The 16,169-nt window shown below is 41.4% G+C and overlaps 1 protein-coding gene across 2 annotated transcripts in view; it reads left to right on the top strand.

Annotated features, from left to right (window-relative positions):
• Window positions 1–1,198: 1,198 nt before the first annotated feature.
• LOC115095664 (ATP-binding cassette sub-family G member 2-like) overlaps window positions 1,199–16,169 on the top strand; it is an 88,073-nt gene continuing 73,102 nt past the window's right edge. Inside the window, exons 1-2 of one of the 2 annotated variants that reach the window (XM_029609681.1) lie at window positions 1,199–1,357; window positions 10,549–10,592. The gene's annotated coding sequence lies outside the window, so the exon portion shown is untranslated. Of the gene's footprint in view, window positions 1,358–8,502; window positions 8,687–10,548; window positions 10,593–16,169 lie in introns of those variants that run through there. The other variant, XM_029609682.1, reaches the window with a different exon arrangement.

Below are 16,169 nucleotides of genomic sequence, written 5' to 3'. Positions count from 1 at the left end.
TATGCTGTATTATGTTATAGTTTGTCATTTTAAACTCTTTTTTTGTTTTGAACTTCAAGTTAAAATATTGTTTTTATATTTTTACTTATGATTATGTATGTTATTTATGTAAACCGCTTAGACCTATCAACAGTAGCCTATCTGGATTTCTAGGAAGCACCCAGCAGATCATAAAGAGTAGATCCATTTCTCATTGCCCACTCCCAGGAGTAAGTGGTGACTCTTCCAAAGTCTTCCTGGCTAATAATTGTTTATTGACTTTTCTTTCAGGAACTGCTCCAAACCCATTTTAAATTCAGCTATGCTATTAGTGGTTAGAGCAGTGGGCTGCAAACCAGGGAAACCAGGGTTTAAATCCCACTGCTGATCCTTTGTGATTTTGGTGTAATCTGCTTTGAAGTACATGAAAAAAACAGAATATAAGCAAATAAATATAATTTGTCTTGACCAAATCCTCTGACAAAAATTCCATAGCTTGATTGTGCATTGAGTTTGAGGAGCAGCTATAGTGTTTATTCTTGCTAATGTCTGCCTATATCTTACTGCGGAAACCTATGGAAGATTGAACTTGTGTGAGACTGCCTTTTTATTGTTTTGTCTTAAGTTTTGGCATTATTGGAATCATCAGGGTACGGCTTCACCAAGGGGGAAATATCCATATATGGGGGTTAGCCAACAGAAGCCAAGCCCTTTGGAGGGAGTTGTCTGTTCATCCTCAGAATGGAGACATTGCCCTGTCCAACAAAGAAACCCTGCTGCACTTGCTGCACTACACCATCTACTCAACCACTTTTTATAATCCACTGACCAGCACCAGGGAATCACCTCAGCACCTGGATTTTATTTTATGTACCCTAGCTGGGGTTACAATTAAAAGAGATCCGAGATGGGAGTGATAGCAAGCAGGACCCTCTGATTAATATAGCTATGCCAACTAGGGGTGTCTCATTGTTCTCTTAATTCTTTTTCATTTCCCACACAGTAGGAGATCCTGAGCATGTTTATAGCTGTGAATAGATACAAAGAGGAGGGGGAAGGGAGGGAGGGAGAAGTTAACTATTATGGGTTGTATTTGGCCAGAAGAAATAAAATCAAGAAAACAGGTTTCACAAGAAAGAGATACAATCAGTGAAGCACACGCATTTGAAAGAACATGCTATGCAAAAGGTGAAAGAAACAGTTGAGAGATAATTTTGCACTACAGAAGTGTAGTCCGTGTCTTCCTTACAAGACAGAGATCTTTGGTGCTGAAACTTAGCATTCTCTTCTCAACTCCAGGTTCATTCCTGAACAGGGGAGAAGGTATACTTCTAGGCCTTTGGAAATGCAGACTGTCAGTCTTCCCAACTCAATAAATGTAAGTTTTTATATATGTTTTATTCTGTAAATTGCCAAGATCTTTGGAGTGGCAATTAGACACATGGGGGTTGATGCAAAAAAAGGTGTGTTGAAAGCGGGTGCTGAGTGTTCAGCGAAAAAGACCAATGGGTAATAAGTGAAGGAGTAAATAAATGAATAAGTGCCCGACACTTTAATATTGATTTATTTACTCCTTACAGGTGCCGGCAGTCAGGTTCAGAAAATGGCCGCTGAATTTATCAGATCTGTTTTCCTAACCCATGGATGTGCGCTGGTTAGGAAAACGGACGCTGAATGTATGGGTGTCTGTTTCACAGTCACGGGTTCAGGAAACTGATGCTTGTCAATTGAACGTTGGTTTCCTGCACCCAACTGCCGGCGCTTTTTTTTTTTTCTTTTTAAATTATTTTTTTTAAAGATTGGTTCCTCCTACTTAATATCGCAACGATATTAAGTAGGAGGCTGTACAGAAAAACAGTTTTTTCTGCTTTTCTGTACTACGTTTAGGAGCGGTCAGCAATTAACCCCCTTCTCCGGGCAAGCATTAATTTCTGAGAGCAAAAATGTGCATCTTAGACGCTGTGATGTAGCGGAGCCCGGCCGCAGGCAGGAGCTGACAAGCTACCATAAGAGCAACAAGAATACCAGAGCCAGATAGCAGGGGGGCCATATTTCAACCCAGAACAAACAAATCGGGGAGGAGGAGAAGAACTACGAATCCCAGGTTCCCTGAAACACCACCAGACCTGGGAGGAGAGCCTGAAGGCGAACAGGTGGCAGGCATAGAGCTTAATGAGGTAGACACCGATGAGTCCATGGAAGTGGAGGAAGAGGGCGTGCCCCCTTGGTGGAACTGGCCACAAAAGCCCAGCTCTTCGAAGTCAGAAGGGGAAGAGATGGAGGTAGGTTCAGGGGGAGAGGAGTCCTCCAGTTCGTATATGGATACGGAGTAATCTATCTGTAGTGAAGTATACTCTTTAGCCTAAAGGGGAAGCCCGGGAGGAGGGCTCTAAAGGGGCCTGTTGTGATGGGGCCTTGTAATAGCGCTGAGCATAAGAGGTAAAAGGTTACTCTGTAATCGCACTGCTTGTAAGAGTACCGGGGGGCTGGAGGGGGCAACCCTCATGTAATGTATCCAGTTGTTACTTTATAAACTGCTTGGAAGGAACTAGCTCTCTCTCTGTGTTGTCTTTGGGGCTTGGGGGGGCTGCTTATCCCCAACCCTGCCCAAAGGGAACCTAGCAGCCCAGCAAAGACCAGGGCCAGCGGAGGCACAGACCCAGGGAGTTACGTGAGCCTGACGAACTCCAGGGACCTTGGCAACTGGTGGCGGCTCAGGACAGAAGACAGAAGAGAGGCCTCATGGACGTTGAGCCTTCACAACGCGCATTTATTTTTGCATTTGAAGTGAATAACTAATAGGCTCATTCACATGCATTTGCATGTGATGAGCGCTATTAGTTTCACTCCGCATTGGACGCGCGTTGTGGAGGCGCTAATCCCCTTATTGCATAAAGGGATTAGTTAGCACTTTTATACAACCCGCATCCAACTGCAGGTTATACAGTGCACTCGGCCCCATGATTTTTAAATAAATAAAATTCAACTTCTTCAAGTACATTTCTTAGCAGATGAATCCATACTCATATCTTCAATCTGTACATTCATAAATGCACTCTCTCAGGATCCCATTTGATTTTATCTCAGAATTTCTTAGTCAATGGCTCTAAGAACTCCTTTGTACCTGACATCCATTGCTCTGCTCAGCTCTGTTGCACTGATCTGATAGTCTTCACCCCTCACTTCTCCTGCTATGTCTTTCTTGAGATGGAGTGACCAGAACTGCCAAAAATAATCAATGTGGTCTTAGCATGCTTCAATATAGAGGTAAGATGATATCCTCCATTTTATTCTCAATTCCTTTTTGAATCATTCTAACATTCTATTTGCTTTGTTTGGCCATCACATACACCAAGCTGAGAATTTCAATGTGATGTCCACAAGGACTCCAAGGTCCTTTTCTTGGGTGATGACTCCTAATACAGAACCCAGCATTGTAGCCATGTCAAAATAATAGAAAACAAAATAACATATAGCAATGTGAACCAAGCTGCCTTTAAAAACAAAAGCTTAAATAATCCAACACAAATGACAGTATAAATGATCTGAAAGGACTAGACCACAGAGGGGTGTGCTTCTATATGCTCATAGTAAGGTCCCCAAATTATAGTATATTTAGACAGTTCATATCTAAGACTATATCTGAGGTTTTCTAGGTCTGCAATAGTACGAACCTGCTCCTTCCAGTAATCAAAGCAGGGAGTACGTTTCCAAAAGGTAGCTATAGTAAACCGGGCAGCTAGCAAGAGATGACCCACTAAACATTTATGTTTCCAAGGTACGAGAGAATTATCCCATTTCCTAGCAGGCCTAATCTAGGGGATAGATGAACAGGAAGTTGATGATATCAGCAAGTTTACCCGCAACTTTCCTCCAAAAGAATTGGACCCTAATACAGAACCACCACATATGCATGTAAGTGCCTCGTTCACCACAGCCCCACCAGCACTGTGAGCTACAAGAAGGGTATATAGCTGCAAAGTAAACTGGAGTGCGGTATGTTCTGTGTAACAAACAGACCATTAACTCTGTGCGGCACTGACAAATAGAACTGTGGTGAGCATTAGTCCAAATCCACTTCTAAGTTTGGGCTGTGTAGGAGGTACCCAAGTCATGATTCCAACTATCGAGTAGAGCCTGAGAGGTCATAGTACCAGCCCTCCCCTGAAGGATACCCCTGTATAGAAGTGAAACTCCCTTTACAAAGGCATCAGGATCAAATAAATAAGTACATAAGCCGGTAGGTTCTGGGAGTTGAGCCTGCTAATCGAAGAAAGAGGAAAGAGCAACGCAAAGCTGGAGATAATTAGCATATGAAGAAGCAGGGAGGCCATATTCAAAACTCAAATCCTCAAATGTTTGGAATCTCCCATCATCCCATAGTTGGATCAAATGACAAAGACCATTCTCTCTCCATTCTTTAAAAACAGGTGAGAACGTATGGCCAGAGACCAAGGCATTCCCATAAATAGGGGCAAGACGGGAGAGGGGCTCAGCATCCAAGTGTAGATAACGAATGGTCTGTTGCCAGATATTAAGAGTATGGACTATAAAGAGACTATCCGACAAGAGACTCTCCGACAAGAGACTCTCCGACAAATCGGAGAAGTGAGTGGCGGAAGCAGCGGCTGTCAGTGGGTCTGACAACCAACACTTAATTTTACTGGTGTCTGTTGCGAACCCACTGACAGCCATGGGTTCAGAAAACAGACGCTGGCAAAATTGAGCGTCTGTTTTCCAACCCACAGGCTGCGGGCAGATTTTTATTTTTTTTTGGGACCTCCAACTTAATTTCACCATGATATTATTTTATGATTTGGATACTCAAAGAAACTTTACAATTTCCTCAATGTTAATTTTTTGAATCTAGTTTTCCCTGTTTCCAAGTTCTATAACCTTGTTATATGTACCGCCTCTTGGCGTAATTTTATGTTTCAATGTAAACCGATGTGATCTGTATTTTAATACAGGAACACCGGTATATAAAAACCTAAAAATAAATAAATAAATAATATTAAGTCGGAGGGTGTACAGAAAAGCAGTTTTTTCTGCTTTTCTGTACACCTTTCCCGGTGTTGTCCCTGATTAACGTCTGCCTTTGGGCAGGCATTAATTTCTGAAAATAAAATATGTGTCCAAGTATCCCGTGGGTATAACTAATAGGCTTATCAACATGCATTTGCATGTGATGAGCGCTATTAGTTTCGAGGGGGGGGTTGGCCGCGCGTTTTCCTTAGGGAAGAGGGCCATGAGGACAGTCTCTGTCTCTCACACACTCATACACACATCAGTCACACCCTCAGGACCAGTTTCTATCTTTCACACACACCAGTCACCTCCCTGATTGGTCATTCTCACACATACACACGTCACCTCTCTGACCAGTCTCTCTCAATCATACAATACTCACTTACACACAGGCTTTCAATCACACACACACACACATGTTCTCTCTCACACACAAGCTTTCAATCACACATACATGTTCTCTCTCACACACAGGCTTTCAATCACACACATGCTCTCTCACACACACACACACACAGGCTTTCAATCACACAAATGCTCTCTTTCTCTCTTTCACACACACACAGACTGAAGCACCATCCCCCTCACATGCATACACACAGAAGCACCCTTCCCCTCACGTACACACCACACACATACAAGCACCCTCCCCATTTCAAATACACACCACACACACACACACACACACACACACACACACAATGACCCCCAGCCAAACAGCCCAGTCTTCAGCCCCCTGTCGGGCTGGTCTCTGGCAGCGGCAGTGCTCCAATCTTTGGGCCCCGCCAGCCTGGTCTCCGGCGGCAGCCTGCGCATCGATCTTCAGCCCAGCGGCCTGGTCTCTGGTGGTGGTAGCGCACTGATCTTCAGCCCCGCTGGCCTGGTCTCCGCCAGCGGCCAGGGCTCTGATCTTGACCCTGCAGGCTGCGAGTAGAACGCAACAAACCTGCCGGTGCTTGACAACACCTTGGTGTGTCGCAACACACCGGTCAAGAATCACTGACAGACAATTACAACCTTTCTGGCAACATTGACCTTGCCAGAATGATTCACATCCTTATTACTTTAAGGCTAGACTATTGCATTTACCTAATGGTGGGATTTTCTCAGCAAAAAGTGCATACAACTCAGCTGATTCAGAATTCAGCCACCCATCTTCTCTCTGGAAGTAGGTGGAATGATCGTATCATTCCAATCCTTAGAGATTTTCATTGGCTTTCTGTGCAATTTAGGGCCCAGTTTAAGTTTGTTGATCTGTTTTAAAAATTTGCATCCCGACCCTTTCCACAGTTCAAGGTGGCATACAGGAACAGCCGTCATAATAATAAAAACAAACAACATAAAACACCACAGAGCCTATATCAAACAAACGGGCCTATTCACTAAAGGTTTCCTCTCATTTTGTGTCTGTGGAAAACAATGCTTAGCAAGCAGGGCCCTTAAACTGCTATACGTAGACATAAACGGTGCCCAGTGTAAACAAAAGTCAAAGTTAAAGTAATAATTGGTACTATTGGTATTCTTAACATTAGTATTTTAATCAATGAATGACTTGGGCCCTCCATACTTGAAGGAGAAACTCTCAAAGAATGTGACTTCAAGGGTCTTACGGTATTCTCAGGAGGCTTCCCAAGAACAGGTTTTTCCAGCGCTTGCCTCTTTCATTTGGAATTTTTCACCTAGCAGCCTTCGCTTGACTTCTGACATTTTACTATTTTTCAAAATAGTAAAAGCCTGGTGATTTACCTTTAGCCTTTAAATGGTTTTGCTGAGCTACTCGTTTAATCTCAATGCACAACATGCTACTTTCTTTTAGAGTGCGTTTCTGTAGAATATTAAAGGCAAATTTTGAAAGCCCTGCATGCACCAAAGCCGAGAGATATGCGAGGATCTCGAGCCGGGACACGCCGCACAGATTTTGAGAGGCACCAGAGTGCACGCATATCTCCCAGTACACGCACAAATGGGAAAGGCAAAAAAACGGGATCTGGGCAGGGGATGGCAGGTCCGGATATGTTATATGAAATGTGTGCATCAATATTTACGAGCTCGAGTGCGTGCCATGGTCCCCTACCACGTACCTTTACTTCTGCTATGGATGGCGTGTAAGTAAGGGAAGAAAAAAAACAAGGCTAGTTAGTACGCTTTTAAGGGGTGGGGCTAAAAGGGTAACAGGGAGGCATATTAACTAGGGGTGTTTAGGGAGTCCTATCCTTTACCTGGGCGAACTAGAAATGGACTGGGGAAACTGGTAATTGTGTCGCCATGCGTATCTAATAAAATCCCCCCACTTGCATGGTAGAGCCAGCATTTGCACACACATGCGCGTGTCCATATAAAGTTGCGTCAACAGGTAAACTCAAACAGTGCAGTGCCTCTGTCTGTATCATATGTTATCCAAAAACCAGAGGTCCTATAACAATTGCATTACTTTCCAAAAATTTATTAAATCTATTTTGTCACATAATAACCTTCTCTAATACATAGAAACTCCTATCTAGACAGTGTATATATTAAAACATAAACAACCATTCATTACCCTGCAACCACACTACCCACACATACTCACATCATTCACATATCCCATATGTTTTAATATATACACTGTCTAGATAGGAGTTTCTATGTATTAGAGAAGGTTATTATGTGACAAAATAGATTTAATAAATTTTTGGAAAGTAATGCAATTGTTATAGGACCTCTGGTTTTTGGATAACATATAAAGTTGCGCACACATACACGCGTACAGCCGATTTTATATCATACTTGCATATACGTGTGTATGTTATAAAATGGCCATGACTCTGGGTGTGAGCCGGTATAAGAATGTACATGTACGTCCACGCAGCCATTTGAAAGTTACCGTCTTATTGTTTCTAATTTTTAGGAATTTAGAAGGTTAGGTTTTTATTCTTTTTGGAATTTTTGATTACTTTTTTTTATTGTTTCATGTTTTATGGTTTATGTATGTAATTTATTTGTAATTTCATTTTGAATGTTTGCATTCTAATTTCGTTGTAATCTACCTTGAGCTTCTGTTGGAAAGGCAGAATTTAAAAAGTCAAATATATAAATAGCTCACCTAGTTGCTCTTCTTCCTTTTTTTTTTTACCTTTCATATGAAAGGTTTTTGGCAAGGCACAAGGTTTTATTCTTCTGAAAACACTTTAAAGATAGGCAACAGTAATATATATAAACAGCTATAACAGCAGTAAAATGTCCTTCACAGAACTTAATAAGTGACCATAAACCTGCTCTTGTACACCAGTGCATGAACAGCACCCTCAGCAAACAAGCTTTTGCTGCTTTCTACATTCTTACATAAGCTTTTCTGGTATTCTGGAGTTGCCTTTGCTATGAATGCCCTCGACTGACCTGCCATGGCGTGTATTATTATGTAAAGGCAGCAGGGGATACTCCCTGCAGATTTCGTGAGAAGTAGCTCCTCACCAAGTATATAACAGTATATGTAACACACGTGACCAAAAACCTCCACAAAGCGTGTCCATCAGAGTCACTGTTAGGAAACACTGACCACGGAAGGAAAGACAATCAGCTTCACTTTGTTACTCCAACTTGAAAAGTTTTAAAAAGAAGGCTTCAAGAGATCTACTCCACAACATATCATCAGGAACTCCCATGACAGCACCAGGTGCCACTAAAATTTGATATGTAAAAGGTAAAAAGTGCTCAAAATTCTTGCAACTTTTGTTACTGAATTTGGGGAGTTTAAGGAGATTTATTGGATTTTTAAGAGCTGCATTATTCTTAGAATCCTCTATATTTTTATGAGTCACAAACGCATCAGTCTGCATCAAAATGTATTACTTGATTTCATCACTTTCATTTGTAGATTAAGCCATTTAACTCAAAGCCTGAAAACTATGTAGAAGCCTTTCTTATGCATAGCTAGTACTGTGTCAGGCTGAAATTGTATTTGCTGATAAAGGGGGTAGTTTTATAGCATTTTCTAGTCAACATTTTGAATTGTTGCTCACTAAGGGGCCGATGTAATAAGATGCGCGGTGAAATCGGCACTAGTTGTCTGTGCGTATGGGCTTTTTTTAGTGCACACTGCAAAAGCAGGCGCATCTGAGGGATGTAATAAGGGGACAACGTGCAAATGAGCTACATGCAGAACGTCTGCACAAAACAAATATCCATGCAGATATGTGCGCTAAAATGCACGCCGAAGGCCCTATGCAATAAATCGCACATAAACCCGCATTAATGTGGTGACCCGTGATTGATTCTTGGTTGAAAGCCTTCCCCTTTCATAAGATAGTAGTGAGTTAGTGGGTCTGGAAGTGTGTCTGAGGATGGATAGAGCAGTGCCTAACCCCTTCATGATCTGTCATCGACTACATGGGAGCCATGCTACTCAGTGAGGAAAATGCAGCAGAGAATTGGAAGGGGCTAGAAAAGCATTCAGTATTTCTGACATGTGCCTGTTCCCTCTCCAATCTCTCTTCTGGCTTCTGCAGCTTAATTGTGCGACCTCCAGCAGGCGCTTACCCTTAATTCCTGCCCTGTCTCAGGTGCTAAAAAACCTGCTTTAAAAAACCCACGCTAACACCAGCACGGCTCTCTACATTGCCCAAAATGGCTGGGTAGCATCCAGACCCTTCAGGAGTTACCTGTTAGACATAGCAGGAGCTATCCCCTTAGAATTGTACATTTTTTAATTTTAGGCCGATTGTTAGATTATGCATTTATGATTTTATTTTCATTGTGCAAACAATACTGATTACCTGCAAGACTGACAGGAGTCGGGGGGAGGGGGCACCTTACAGACTAACCACTTTATTGAAGCATGAGCTTTCAAGGGCAGAGTCCGCTTCGTCAGATGTAAGACTGTATGCTGTGCTAAACTGTCAACCACTTCCATTTATTTTTGAATTAAAACTAAGTTTAAATATCAGTAGGTGAACAGGTTTGAAGTGAATGTGACTGTTCAGGGAGAGGGTGGAAGGGGAAGAGTTGGAAGGGTGGTGCATTTAAAAAAAAATGTATGTATATGAAAGATATACATAGACGATTGGCACACTGCTTGCAAGCTTCAAACTTGTGCTAATTCAGCCCCTTGAAAGTGTTTGTTATCATGCGTCACATATATCTGTGCATGTATTTTTCGGTGTTGTTACAGTTAAGCGGATTTTGCACATTATGTACCAAGGATAGTCTCTTCACAGATCCAAGGAAATTAATTACCTGTACGATTGAGATCCTCACTTAGCTGTGAGTGTACCAGCAATATTTTTAAATAAATTGGACAATCTAAAACCCATAAATAGAATTAGACAAGGTTTGGAATTTTTGTAGTAAGAGGATGAGGATCGTGGTAGCATCAGTGACAATAGACAATTCTTGCTAGACTTTTTTTGTGATTTTTAACCTCTATCCCCAGGACAACATCCCAGTTTTTAAAAAATTATAATAATAATAATGTGCCTCATCCCAGGTCCTTTTTCTCCCGCTCTCCCTGGACAATCACAGCTCCCTGTTCACCTATTGATATTTAAATTTCCTATTCCTTAACAGTTTCATCCTGCATGCTGCCAAGCTATTCCTCATCCAAGCAGGAGGTAAGTGAATGCAAGGGTTTTATTACATGCTTTGCTTTTAGATGGATTTTAAAAAGATGATTCAATTATAATGAGTGTGAAAGATGTGTGAAACCCAGTAGCCAGCCGCTGAAGCCTTGACCATTGGCATTACTGCTTCAAACTTGTGCTAATTCAACTCCTTGCAAATCATGAAAGATAAAACAAAAGGAAAGCATTGCATTCATCACCGTTGTTGAATACCAAGTGTTTGAAAGCAGCAGTTAATGGTTGAGGATATGGGTTCATTTATCACTTGCTTGGGGTAGAGGAAACACTGTGTGCTCCAAAGGAACGAGTCCCACACCTAAAATCCTGTTTTAGTCTTTTATTTTACCAGGATTTTTTTTTAAATAAAAATTTCATATTTAAATTTTTTCATTGTTTATTTTTGTTTGTCAAAGCAGTTGCAAAAATATAATTTCTTAACATTACAGATAGCTCAATGACGGCAAATCCTAAAGTAGAAAGAGGGTCAAATAGGAAAGCAGTTATTAGGTATTCAAACGTCAACACAGCATTCACCCTTGTTTTAAACATGGTTCATATCTTCAAAATCTTTTGCAGTCAGTGACAGTTTAAATAACATTAAACAAATCAATAAAATAGCTGCCATGAGGACCTTCATAACACCCGTACCTGCAACAGACTTTCAGCACGAAATGCCCGGGTAATCTTTAATCATGGGTCCATTATTTTCGCACGGAAAACATCTCTTCTTCAATTTTTTAATGTTTTTTATTCTTAATTTAATGCAAATAAAATGAATTACTTGCCTTTTGTTCATTGGAAGCCTTGGAAGCAGCTAACACTCAAGATGCACCCGACATATCTTCATGTCTCCCCTCCATTTCTGATGTGGATGTGGACATCCACATCACAGTGACAGTCACATGTGCCACATCACAGTCACAGTAAAAGTGAAGGTGCAAACTGCAAGCTGGCCAGAGGTCGGGCATTCACAATAGCTATAAAGCCCTGTACAGTTTTAAAAAGTGTGAGGTTTATATTGCAAGGACAGGGTTTTCAGGCAATCTTCCATTATTCCTAGCTTGACCAACACAAGTCTGTTGATTAGTGCGGAAGACCTCTTTATTTAAGTCTACTGCACTAACCGAGAGGAGAAGAGAAGGGAAGGCTCGCAAACCAAGCACACTACATGGCATGCAGCTTAGTTTATAAATACTCCCTGCCACTGGTATTTGTTCAGAGGAGGACAAACATCCGGCACTTTCTAATGACAGACCACAGATTTTTTTGTCTCATAAAGCCATGGGCACAGTTTCTATGTGCGCCCCTAATTCAGCCCTCCGCGAAACATGACAATATGTCGGTGCATCGTGAGTGTTTGCTGCTGCTGCTGCCATTGCTTCCAAGGAAATAGAACCTAAGGTTACTAAGAGCCAAGAGAAACAGATAAGTATGAGAAAAAAGAAGTGTGAAGCTTGCTGGGCAGACTGGATGGACCGATTGGTCTTCTTCTGCCGTCATTTCTATGTTTCTATGTTTCTACGATGTTTTCCATGCGAAAATAATGGACCCATGATTAAAGATGACGCGGGCATTTCGTGCTGAAAGTCTGTTGCAGGTACGGGCGTTATGAAGGTCCTCATGGCAGCTATTTGATTGATTTGTTTAATGTATTTAAACTGTCACTGTCTGCAAACGTTTTTGAGGATATGAACCACGTTTAAAACAAGGGTGAATGCTGTGTTGACTTTAAATAGCTCAATGATGGTGCCATGTGCATGGACCTGAGTTCAATTCTTGGGTCAGGTCTTCCAGGGCTTGGGATGCTGCACAGGAAGCATTCAGAGCCCCAGGGGAGCTGGGTGTCATAGTCATTGTGTAACAGTGACACCTACTGGCTGGATTTAGGGCAGATGAATGCAGGTCTCTGGCCAAGAATTGTCGCTGTGGGATTTGAACTCTAGCTTCCCTGGTTCACAGCCTGCTGGATTAATCACAAGGATACTCCTCTACTTCTAGCTGACCCAGAAAACCAAAGGAACAAGAAAAATCTTCCAGATAAAAAAAAAGTAGAGTATTATTTTATTTTTAAAAAAAAAAAAGTAAGTGGGGGGCCCTGAGGTGGAGGAGAGGAGGTTACATCAATCTACCTGGGAACCAGTGAACTTGATGAGACCCGATAATAAGATCCAGCTGAGTCCCAAGACTGAGCCGACGTCATCACCCAGGGTCCGCAGGACCTTTAAATCCCGCAGCTGAGCGGCGCACTGCTACTGCTGGCGTGCTGCCTAAGCTGCGCGGCTTAGACCACCTTTGACCGAATTTGATACATTTGTAGAATTTGCCTTTTTGATTTATGGGTTGGAAAAGAAAGGCTAGGATCATTACTTCATCCCCTGCCTCCTATAGGATTGGCCCGATGGATACCCATATTAATAGGTTTGAAACACCACGCGTGGACTGCATTCAAGACATATCAGATGTCTTGTTGAGTCCGGGCAACGGCCCAACACCTCCTCAACCTCCAGGTGCAACAGTGAGGGGAGGTTCCTCTGGAAATGACTCAGCAAACGTAAGTGTTCGAGAGTTAAATTCTCCACCGGTGGACTTTGCTATAACATCCTGCTTCAGTGTACAACCTCAAGAGGCAGAAAATGGAACCACCGCTGTTACCATTGGATGCTCTCAGGTGGACACTGTAGATGCATCCAATGTTACACTTGGAGACTTATGGAGAATGCTGGTTAAATTAGACTCAAATCTATCACAAGTGAATACCTCTATTTCTTCTTTAGTAAATGACAACAGACTATCTATTCAAGATCAGGGAAGAAGATTGACTGAGATGGAATTCTTTGTTAAAACTTTGCCTAAGAAAATACAGAATGTTCAGAATGCTGACAGTATGCATAACTGATAGTTTGATGTTACATACAGAGCTAGAAAATGTTGAAAATTTGATAAGAATTTAAGATTTGTTAACTTCCCATTAACAAAATTGTTATCTCTACTAGAAATGTTTGTGAAATTTTTGCGGGGAAATTTAGCATATGAAGAAAATGAAATTCCATCTATATCAAAAATCTTTTATTTCTCTTCCCAGCCTAATAACATCACAGGTAGGGAAGAGGAGAATATTATAAATAGAAGAGCAACATTGTTTGTCTCTTTTTCTTTAGAAAAGGAGAAGGAATATGTCTTTGAAAAATTCAAAAATAAGGATCTACTTTTCTGTGGCTAGAAAGTATTTGTATTTCCTGATGTTTCTAAGCCTACACAGGCTCGTAGAAGACAATTCTTAGCCTTGAAAAATAAGACCCTGGAGATTGGGGCTACTTTTTATTTGAAATTTCCCTGCAGATGTTTTATTAATTTTCAAGGCAAGAAGTTTATTTTTTCTGAGCCATCCCACCTTGAAATTTTCCTAAGAGATAAAGCTAAGGTAAATTTGGGTCAAAAAACACTAGCTGAGTAAGGCCTGAAAGAAAATTAAGATAACTACCTTTTTTGTGATTAAATTGCATTAACTTTAAGTTTTTCCTTAAAGGGCTCCCTAATTATATGGTTTTTGTGAGTTGAGTAAAGTTTCTTATTAGTTATTATATTTTTCTTGGGATCATGTAAACTTCACACTAGATTGCTTATATTATATAATGAGACATGATTTATGTTAAAATATTGAATTGTTTAATAAAGAGAGAATTATATAAATAAATAAATAAATAAATAAATAAAAAAGTAAGTGACTCATATATAAAGGATATATTTTACTAAATCTTGTAGCATGCTAGGTCCAGTGAAGATGCTAACAAAAAAGACATCTGCAGGTGAATCAGCTCCAGAAGCTGAAAGTTAGAGCACAGCATGCTCAGTGTCTCCTTTTACCTTTCTAAAACTGAATTAATCCACATAGAGGTTATAACAGATATAAGGTGTACCACAAGGAATCACAGGAATTAATGTGTGCAGAACTTTAAAGATACTGTCCAAATAGTCCACAAGATAGTAATTTCAAAATTCAGGCTTGTTTATGCGAGGCTTCAGCCCATAGTACAACTTAAAAGAAAAGTCAGTCCCTGACATGGTCTGTGTTTTGCTCGAGGGGCTGCGTCGGGAGGGGCTGTAAAGGTATTGTACACCTTAAGCCATTATGAAAGTTCAAAGCTCAAGAAGTGTTGTCTGTCATTATGAAATGCCGGATGTTTGGCTTCTCTGAACAAATACCAGTGGCAGGGAGTTTTTATAAACTAAGCTGCATGCCATGTAGTGTGCTTGGTTTGCGAGCCTTCCCTTCTCTTCTCCTCTCGGTTAGTGCAGTAGACTTAAATAAAGAGGTCTTCCGCACTAATCAACAGACTTGTGTTCATCAAGCTAGGAATAATGGATGATTGCCTGAAAACCCTGTCCTTGCAATATAAACCTCACACTTTTTAAAACTGAACAGGGCTTTATAGCTATTGTGAATGCCCGACCTCTGGCCAACTTGCAGTTTCCACCTTTACTTTTACTGTGACTGTGATGTGACGCGAGTTGCAGTCATGTCCACATCCACATCAGAAATGGAGGGGAGACCTATACTATTAACACTGTAAAATTAATTGTCATTTTAAAATAGTTTTCCAAATATGAACCTCATCCCACCCCATACACAAGGAGAGAAATTTTCAGAAGATTTTTCTGGTAAACGGATGTCTATTCATGAGAAAATTCTTCTTCCCACCCCCTTCCAGTGCAAATGCCATCTGCGGCACAGGTGATGGAGCTAGTATGTGCAGGGAGTTTATTTTTAACTCCTGTATCTACGTCCTAATGGGGGTAGTCTGCACCTGCAAACCCTACGGGTATTTTTGTACCCTGGGGGCCCAAAGATTTTCAAAAAAAAAAAAAAAAGTAGCCGAAGGTCCTTCAAAAAATGCTTTATTGATTGGGCAATCAATAAAGCATTTTTTGAAGGACCTTCGGCTACTCTGTTTTCTGTTCCTCACAGCTTTCCTAGACCGCCTTCCTCTCTGTTTTTTGGGCCCATAGATTTTCAAAGAAACTCTGGGAGAAAGTGACTTTTGAAAATTAGCTTACGGGCCCCATAGGCAGGCTGGAAAATGCCTCATGAACGGGGAAAAAGCCTTTGACTCTGGGACTCGTGACTTCCTTTCGTCCCCGGGCGCTCGCCCACCTGCTGTGCTTGAATAACCACGCAAAACGTATCTTGGGTAAAACTGGCCGCAGCTTTTATTTAACCATATATATATATATATATATATATATATATATATATATATATATATATATATATATATATATATATAACAGCACACAATGTAAGTCATAACAACCCACCACCCTGGGCCAATACATCGGTATATATATATCTATCGCCATGCGTTCTTCTGGGACCACGCCCACCCCGCGCCGCCTGCCGCATTCCAAGCAAGGCGACTTCCGTTCACCGGCCCCCTGCCGCGTAGTAAGCAGGGGGGCCCTGCCTCCGGGCGTGGTCCCCCTTTCCTTCCGGCAATCTGTTTGTCAGCCCGCGGCTGATCCCTTTACCCTAAGTCCTATTGGCCCGGGTACCTGCTACCGGCCCCCGAG

The sequence above is a fragment of the Rhinatrema bivittatum genome, chromosome 7 (genome assembly GCF_901001135.1).
Source record: "Rhinatrema bivittatum chromosome 7, aRhiBiv1.1, whole genome shotgun sequence".
In the NCBI taxonomy this organism is placed as follows: domain Eukaryota; kingdom Metazoa; phylum Chordata; class Amphibia; order Gymnophiona; family Rhinatrematidae; genus Rhinatrema; species Rhinatrema bivittatum.
This window is presented reverse-complemented; position numbering and strand designations above follow the sequence as displayed.